Source organism: Microcaecilia unicolor, chromosome 4 (genome assembly GCF_901765095.1).
Source record: "Microcaecilia unicolor chromosome 4, aMicUni1.1, whole genome shotgun sequence".
NCBI lineage: Eukaryota > Metazoa > Chordata > Amphibia > Gymnophiona > Siphonopidae > Microcaecilia > Microcaecilia unicolor.
In genome coordinates this window covers 21361097-21370875 of record NC_044034.1, presented here as the reverse complement: position 1 = coordinate 21370875, position 9779 = coordinate 21361097, and positions in this window count along the sequence as shown.

Sequence of the window (9779 nt, the reverse complement as noted above, 5' to 3'; positions counted from 1 at the left end):
AACGGCGGGACAACGGCAAGATTTTCTGTGGGAAGAGGGACACGTCAGGGTTGTCCCCTCTCACCATGTTATTCGATCTGACACTGGAACCGCTGCTTAGGCTACTAAATTTGGAAACTGGGATAAGCGGAGTGCGCTTGGGAGATCAAGAGGTGAAAGTCCTAGCATACGCGGATGACATCCTTATGTTGCTTACGACCCCCAGCGATCATTAAAAACTGCGTTGGAGGTGATTCGGGAATATGGCAATTTGTCAGGGTTCTCCCTGAACTATGATAAATCGGGAGCAATGCCCTTGACGAAACTGTTAAAGCAAAATGGCAGGGGGAGTTCCCCATCACATGGGTAGGCTCTAAATTGAAGTATCTAGGGGTGATGATTTCCAATAACAATGTTTCACTGTACAGGGATAATGTTGACCCCCTCATGGACATGACTAAATGTAAATGACCATGTGGCAAGAGTTACCACTTACAATTTGGGGACGAATTGCACTTTTCAACATGATGATAGCTCCCAAATGGCTCTATATATTTCAGCTACCCCTCTTTTTAAAATCTAAAGACGACAAAAACTCATTAAAATAATACAGGGGTACTTGTGGCAAGGGAAAAAACCTAGATTAACATATGAGCAACTCACAACACCACGGGATGGGAGGAATGGGTCTTTTGAATATTAAGTTCCTGACGGTTGCCTGTTCTATGAGACATAAATGACTGGTACCGGGGGACTTCGGATTTTTCTGTGACATCGTGGAGATTTCCAGGATCCCCGGATACATTTCAGTTCATTGCTGCATACCGGGGTTGCCTTGCTGCGGATGCATTTAAAATGCATCCACTGTTGCGAGCTCTCAGGGAGACCTGGAGGTGGATATGTAGGAGACGCCACTTCTCGGCCCGGGTATCCCCTTGGCTGTCGATCCGTAATAATCCGGCTTTTCCACCAGGTCAAGGGGGCGAATCTTAGCAAATGGGAAAAACAGGGAATGGTGTACTTAGCACATATTGTGACAGAAGAAGGGAAAATGTACTCCTACCTTGAGCTTCAACAAAAGTATAAGATTTCGGGGAACAATCACTTTGCATACTACCAATTAAAACATTACTTGGCCTCTTTAGAGTGGACAGATCTAACGGAGGATGTGGTGGAGGTCCTGTCAGAGGATTTCACCCTAGGAGCCCAGCTTTCTGTTCCCTTAAAGTTTCATCATCAGCAGCTTAAAGATTCAACGGCAGAGCTAGATTACACAGGGCTGGCAGAGGTGGTCACGGGATTTAGAATGTGAGATTTTCCCTAAGTCTGTAAAAGTACCTGCAATCTTTGTACAGACAAAGGTTGTCAATACCGCAGAGAGAGAGGTTATATAAGTGGCTCCTAAGAACCCATATATCTCCAAGTAGAGCATTTAAGGCTGGATTTGCGGAAAATGGGAATTGTCCGAAATGTAAACACGAAATGGCCTCACTGGGACATATGTTCTGGAGCTGCAAACATGCAGAAAGGTTTTGGCAACGGGTGGGGCGAGAGGTAGATCGGATTTGGCAATGCACCTTTATTAGAGATCCACAAATACTATTTAATAACTTTAGATACACAGCAGCACCTCCTGAGGGGCTCAAGGCGTTTTTACGCATGGGAGTGTACTATGGCATTAATTCAATTTTGCAGTTTTGGAGAGACAAGGAAGAGCCTCCCCTACAGGTGTGGCGGGGTCAAATGCTTAAGCAAATGCGAGTTGACCGGTGTGGAGTCCGAGAGATAGATAGTATACCGGGCCAGAGGTTCAGGGCGCAGTGGGAACCAATGTGGGAGACCTTGACCCTAGAGGGAGGAGTTTATTAAACTTTTAGAACTACTAACGCATTACAATGAACATGTGGTTTTTAGGGGAGGAGAGGGCAGAATATGAGATTAATGTGAAACTCCATTTAATACAGACAGTGATAGGTACTTAGCTCCTTAAAGCAGGCTAACAGATTACCAAAGAGGGGCCGGGAAAGGCATATGTGACAAGAAGGCCGTCCCATAATTTAAACGATAGGTGGGTACATTTGGATACACACACTGGTTTAGAGAACATGAAGGCCTCAGGCTTTGTAGCTTAAACCTGTTTCTCTCGATATAAGGTGGATAAATAGGGAAAGGTGTCAGACTCTGGGTAAAGAAAAGGGAAGGGAAGGGGTGGGACGGACGAAGGGAAGGGGGGGGGATTTGACAAGAAAATTACTGGAGTAGGTAGGAGGATTGCACAGGAATACAGCACTTGCCCAAAACCTTTGTAGTTGTAAATGCTTGGGTTAATTGCGGAATGGAGGAGAGCTATCAGAGTTCAGGCTCTTTATCTATACCAGGCAGTTGATGTCAGTAGAAATGTATGACAGGATGAGTCTATGCATATAACAATTTTAAAATTCCTGATCAATTTGGCAAGGGTGGGGGGTGGGGGGGCGGGAAAGGATGTAAGGAGTAATAGACAATATAAATGATGGGATCACTATTAAGGTAGCACTCAGCTAATTGGAAGTTGAATGGATGTAATTTACAATTGTTGAATATTTCATGTTATGTAACTAAAGGATTGTTGACCCCAATGATAGAAGAAGGGAGTAATTCCCTAGAGAGGGAAGGGTATTGGAGGGCTAGATGGGAAAAAAAAGGGGGTATATGACTACTGTACTAGCCAATCTCTGTTTAGTTTGTTGAATGCTATGCTAATTGATTTATGTACAATGTACTAGTTGCCTGTCTATCTGATTTTGTCATCAATAAAAAACTATTAAATCTAAAATTTCTGTAAATAATTTAAGCTAAACAAACGCCATACTTTAATTCCCAAGCACCTCTTATATAACATTAAGAGGGTATTCAGGTATTGCCTAATAAGGTATAAACAGATCTTCTAACAACACTGCCCACTCCACAAATCTTTCCAAAATGCTCCTCTGTTCAACGAATGGATCTTGGCCTCATGGAACCTCCAAGACCTGGGATCCTCCAGGTGACTGACCAGCTGCTTCAGTTCTTCTCCAAATAGCAACTGACCCTGGAAATGGGAGTTTGCTCAGATGTGCCTTAGAGACAGAATCTGCTGACCAACTGCACAGGCACATCCACCTCTGGGCCATGATTACTTAAGCCACTGACCAAGAACTGATCTGAACCAAGTCATAAAGGATGTCTACTAGGAAGACTGCCTCGGACTCCAGATGATGCTTCTGGGAACTCCAGTAACTGCTGGGTGCAGCAAAGCACAGCTTAACCCACTTAGCCATCACAGACCACAGCCTGGACACGAAGCACTAAACACTTGTTTGAGCAGAACTTCTACTTTCCAGTCAGAATTCTTCAGAGTCAGTCCTCTTCCACTGCAGTGGTGTCTTCTTGGTCACCACAGCATTCAATCTGGGAATGCATAGGAAAGAGTCAGGTCTTCAAGAGAGAATACAACCTAACCATTGAATTCATGATCCACACCACCGAGAAGCATTTCACTCAGCCATGTTCATGCAGAGAACCCTGTGGAGCAAAAAGAACCTGGACAGCCTGCACAAATCCTCATCCTCTGCCTTTTTTAGCAAAGCTTTGGCCATCTGCAGCGCTGAGACCACCTGAGCAAATCAGGGAGGACAACGTCTTCCAATGGAATAATCTGATATCAGGGGATTCATCCCCCTCCTCCAGGGATAGCTCCCCTGATTCTAGGAGAGATTACCTAAGGGGCTTGCCCTCTTGACCTCTTCTCCACCTGGTCCATTTGGACAGTTGTTTTCTCTCCTGGGAAGGGCCAAAGGACCCCCTGAGAAGACCCATCTCAGGCCCTTCATCTGCTGCTCACAGCCTCTGTCTGTAAAACCTGGGGTCCCAATTCTGCAACAAGATCACCAAGGGACAAGGAGGAGGCCAGAGGCTGATACATGCTGGGCAGGAGCCATGCAGTGCAACTGCAAAATGTCCACTATTTTCAACAGACAAGCCTACTACTACTACTACTATTTAGCATTTCTATAGCGCTACAAGGCATACGCAGCGCTGCACAAACATAGAAGAAAGACAGTCCCTGCTCAAAGAGCTTACAATCTAATGGCTCCTGCAGATGGACAGGAGCTGGTAAGAACATCACTTCAAAGCTATGATCTGCCATGTATTGAAAATATTTCTTGCCACAAATTAGGACAGATGGAGCTGGCCACGCAGCGGATGCGCCAGCTCCTGCAGACCCCACAGCACCAACCACCTGGTATTAATACACCCCTACTCTAGCTAGCTCATGCACAACACTCACCTCAAGATTTCAACCTCTTTGGGTAGCTCCCCATGCTGGCCCAATACTGCCTCTCTGGCTGTCTGCAGAAAAATAAGCTAACCTTTTACTCCTTCTTACACCTAATGTTAAAATCACACTATTAGAAAACAATATGCTCAACTTCCCAGACATCTGTGTAATTTTCTACATCAAAAAGTTACAGGTAGACAAAGAAACTTACCTGTAGAAGGTATTCTCCAAGGACACTAGGCCTTATATTTGCACATGTGGGTAAATGTGACTTGTGTTACCAGTCCGTAACTTATAAATCAGCTTATAAGAGTTTTGTGGAGTGCGAGTCACCCTCCACTGCGCATGCGTGAGTGCATTCCCACCCACCGCGACAGCAAGGGACCAAAATACAAAACTATAGCATATGAAAACAAAAACAGGAGACAACTCGAAGGGGAGGTGGGAGGGTTTGTGAGAATATAAGGCCTGCTGTCCTCGGAGAATATCTGTTACAGGTAAGTATCTTCGCTTTCTCAGATGACAAGCAGGCCTATTATTCTCACACACTTGACTCATACCTACCTCACTGATCACAAAATAACCTTGTATTTGTTATCAACCAAATTGGCAAACGCCTTTACGGTACTTTGTAAGCCACATAATAATGAGGGGAATCCCTAGCATCAAGGCTCACCAAAAACAATTTTCATTGGTCAATTGGGCCTCGCAACAGCGAGGACAGAACACAAATCAACCTGAAATAATATACAGAGAGTACAGTCTGGAACAGAACAAAACGGGTCTAGCAGGGTGGAGTTGAATTCTAGACCAAACAGATTCTGCAGTACTGTCTGTCACGTCGGGTATCTTGTTCAAGGCAGTAGTGAAATGTGAATATGTGGACTGAAGACCATGTAGCAGCCTTGCAAATTTCTTCAAAGGATGCTGACGAGCCTTGACATGACCTTCCAGGGTCAAACTAGCTTGGGTATAAGTGAAAGAAATGCAATCTGCCAGCCCAATTACAGATTGTGTGTTTCCTGATTGCGACTCCCTATCCTGTTGGGATCAAAAGAAATAACGTTGCTCCACGCTGGAATCAAGTCGGGCTCCAGGCAGGGCGGGAGCCAGCCAAGGTGAGTCGGGCCTGGGCACAGGTGTTGGTAGGCAGTGGGGAGGTGATCACAGCAGGAGCCATGATACTGCGCATCGCTATACTCTGGCCAGAGATCCTGAAAGTCACATCAAAGTGTCATGGACACCCCTGGCCAGGAACATATGACACTTCTGTTACTTGGCCAACTGGCAAAACGATTTGGCCTGATCCGGAGGTAGAGTGTTTGCCAAATCTAGTAGCTTGTGCACCGAGTCCTGCAAGTACATGCTCGTGAACAGCTGGTAAGATTGAATATGGGAGATGAGTACAGAAGCCTGCAACATCTTACGCCCAAAAGAGTCAAAGGTCCTAGCTTCCCTGCCCGGGAACACCAAAACATAGTCTACAGAACTCTTGGCCCGTTTGAGAGCAGAATCAACCACCAGGGAATGATGAGGCAGCTGAGGCTTATCAAGCACAGGGGTACTCTGAATCCGGTACATGGTATTACATTTTCTTCGGAAGTACCGGACAGAAAGAGGGGACACCCAATTCCACATGAGACCATCCTGTAAGATCTCGTGAAGCAGGACTGTCAGAGTCTCTCGAGGAGGAGACTCGTAGTCCAGAACCTTGAGCATCTTGGCCTTGGGCTTGTTCTGCTCCTCCAAAAGAAATGGAATGGCAGCCACCATTTCCTTAACAAAAGAGGGAAAGGAAAGGCTCTCTGGAGGAGACCTTTCCTGTGGAGTGGAGGGTCAGATGGTATCCCTCCTCCACTGAGAAGTACTGAGGGTCATCATCTGACTCCCAAGAGCGCTCATCGGTATTAGCCAAAAACTCTGCTGAAAAAGGCTGAGACTAAGCCTGCCTCGACCTTGAAGAGCCATGTCCCTGAGAGGAGCATTGAGGAATCTGCTCCCACACAGACTCCAGTGAAGTTTCCTCCACCCACGTTGAGGGAGTGTCGGCTTGGTTGGCAGTCGACGACAGGGCCGCACACGACCAGCGTTGGAGGCCTCACTGCAGGCTGAGGGCCAAGCAGGGCTGCAACTAGAAGCATAGCAGGCTCAAGCACCCTCGATGCTGATGCACTCTGTTGAATAAAGCAAGCAGTTCATGGAACAAGGCCCGGGTGTACTCATTGAGGGCCGACACTGGAAAAGGCTGGGGCATCTGCTCAGAACCAGTCTGCTAGTTTTGGCTGCATGGAGACTGTCACACTGGCACCTCTTGTATGGAGGGTGAGAGGACCTCCCACAACCGAAACGTCTGGGAGGTCCAGCGTCCTAGCACCATGCGTCAAGGGGGATCAATGCCGATACTTTTGGCCTTCACCTGAAGCCGGTCATCGAGGCTCCTCGGTGCCGTGAGGACATCAAATCCTCCCGTCGCCTCGGGTTCAGGTCAGATGCAGGTCAGTCCCAGAGGCACTGCACAGCAGTTGGAGTCAAGGCAGGTGGAGACCCACTCAATGCACAACTGCTCCCAGTGTTTACAGGTTTAGCAGCCATATGGACAAATGCTCCTGATGCCGATGCAGACATCGAGGATTCAGACTGGGCTCCAAATATCTTCTTGTGTTGAGTCTATCTGGCCAAATGAGTCCTTTCCTTCATGCGAAGACACAGGACACAGTTGTAAGGGCTATGATCAGGCCCCAAACACTGAAGACACCGAGAATGTGTGTCCTATTGCATCGAGAACAGCACTTAAAGTCACTGGCAGCCTTCATCAAGAAAAACTTCCGTGGCCAAATCAAATGACTCGCTGGTGCCAAAAAAGGGGTAAAGCACCAGAGAAAACAAAGGGAGAACCGACTGAAGTCAAGGCCTAATACAGCCTAAAGACATGGAAAAAAAACTTTAAAGCGGGAAAAATATATCTAAAAACAACATAAGGGAACCCAAACACAGAAAACAGAGAAAAAAGCATGGCAAAAAAAAAAAAAAAAAAAAAAACAAACATGCCGAAAGGCACTCAAAAGCTCTCTGAACTGGGCCTTTGAGGAGCAGAAAAAAAATGGCATCTACTCCCCACTGCGGGAAAAAAAAGCACAGCAGTGGGAAGGCATCTGCCCATTGCAGTGGAGTGTGACTTGCGCTCCACAGAGCTCTTATAAGTTCCAGATTGGGCAACATGGATCTTGTTTACCCACATGTGATTGATTCTTGTATTTGTAATCTGATTTTATTTTTTTTTGTTTTTGCTGAATGTTTTCATGGATGTTTTATTGTAATTCACTCTGGATAAGGGTGGACTAGAAGAAAACAATAAATCTAAACTAATAGGCCTGCTTGTCCTCAGAGAATATTAATTTCCATGAGATTTAAATAAGCTGTACATGGATGTCTACCCAAGTCTTTGCCAACAGTTAGCTCAAGAGCTCAACCTGTTTTAACATAGGATGGCCATGGTACCACATCAAATTGTATGCAAAACCTGAGTTGAGTTCTACGCAAAGTCTAGAGCTCTTTATTAAGTCAGTCCTCTGTGCTACATGCTTCCATTGTAACAAAGCACATGCTATACCCCAAAAGGAGTTTTATATCACAAGAAGGAAAGTTTTATAATCTAGGGCAATTTTGAAAGTTAAATCAATTGAAAATTCTTTGATTAGACTGTACCAATTCTGGTCCCCATCTGGAGAATTGCCTTAACAACAGTAGTTAGCTGACACTTTGTGAGGAGATCACTACACAGTAGGAAGTGGGTGTTGGCTCTGAAGGGGAGACAAACCAATTGTGTTTGTAAATTTCCAGGCACTGGACCCCTGAACCTAACTCTTGCACAGTAAAGTAAATTCTGACCTTTAAATTCCAAACTTCTCAACTTTCTGGCTATAGGTGAGATACCTGATATTCTCTTTAATTTAATGCTTATTGCTTAATTAATTAATTTGCCTTGTGTAACCTTTTTTCTTTCTTTCTTTTCCTGCCAAGCTCTGATAGAGAGGAGAGGCTGTTTTAAACTGCATAGCACTCAATTGAGGCTCTGAAGTTGCATTTTACATTGCTATTATAATTATTGGGAATATTTAGATTTATATCACAAGAAGGAAAGTTTTATATTCTAGGGCAATTTTGAAAGTTAAATCAATTGAAAATTCTTTGATTAGACTGTACCAATTCTGGTCCCCATCTGGAGAATTGCCTTAACAACAGTAGTTAGCTGACACTTTGGGAGTTAGCGTTCCAGAAATATAGAAAATCTCAAGAACAGGAACACGAGGAGGAATACCGGATGAAACTGAAAGAAGCCAAGAGAGAGGTACGTCTGGCGAAGGCACAAGCGGAAGAACAAATGGCTAGAAAAGTAAGGAGGGGGCGACAAAATTTCTTCAGATATATTAGTGAAAGAAGAAGGACTAAAAAGGGAATTCTGAGACTAAAAGATACAGCGAACCGCTATGTAGATAATGATGAAGAAAAAGCCAATTTGCTAAATAGATACTTTTGTTCGGTTTTCACGGAAGAAAATCCTGGAGAAGGACGCGAGGGACTGGCAAAAGTACACCTGAGAATGGAATGGATATAGCACCGTTCACGGAAGAGAGTGTGTATCAACAACTTGGAAAGCTAAAGGTGGACAAAGCCATGGGACCGGACGGGATCCACCCCCAGAATATTGAGGGAGCTCAGAGAGGTTCTGGCGGTCCTCTTAAAGATGTTTAATAAATCCTTGGAGACGGGAGAAGTTCCGAGGGATGGAGAACGGCGGAGGTGGTCCATCTTCACAAAAGTGGTGATAGGGAAGAAGCTGGAAACTACAGGCCGGTAAGCCTCACTTTGGTTATTGGAAAAGTAATGGAAGCCATGCTGAAGGAAAGGATAGTGAATTTCCTAGAAGCCAATAAGTTGCAAGATCCGAGACAACATGGTTTACCAGAGGGAAATCGTGCCAAACGAATCTCATTGATTCTTGATTGGGTAACTGGAGAACTGAATCATCGACGTGCTATAGACGTAATCTACTTAGATTTTTAGCAAAGCTTTTGACACGGTTCCCCACAGGAGGCTCTTAATAACTCGATGGGCTGAAGATAGGTCCCGAAGTGGTGAACTGGATTAGGAACTGGTTGACGGACAGACGACAGGGTGGTGGTAAATGAGTTCGCTCGGAGGAGGGAAAGGTGAGTAGTGGAGTGCTCAGGGATCGGTGCTGGGGCCGATTCTGTTCAATATATTTGTGAGTGACATTGCCGAAGGGTTAGAAGGTAAAGTTTGCCTATTTGCGGAGATACTAAGATTTGCAACAGAGTGGACACCGGGAGGTGAGTGGAAAGCATGAAAAGGGATCTGAGAAGCTAGAGAATGGTCTAAGGTTTGGCAATTAAAATTCAATGCGAAGAAATGCAAAGTGATGCATTTAGGGAGTAGAAACCCACGAGATACTTATGTTAGGCGGTGAGAGTCTGATAGG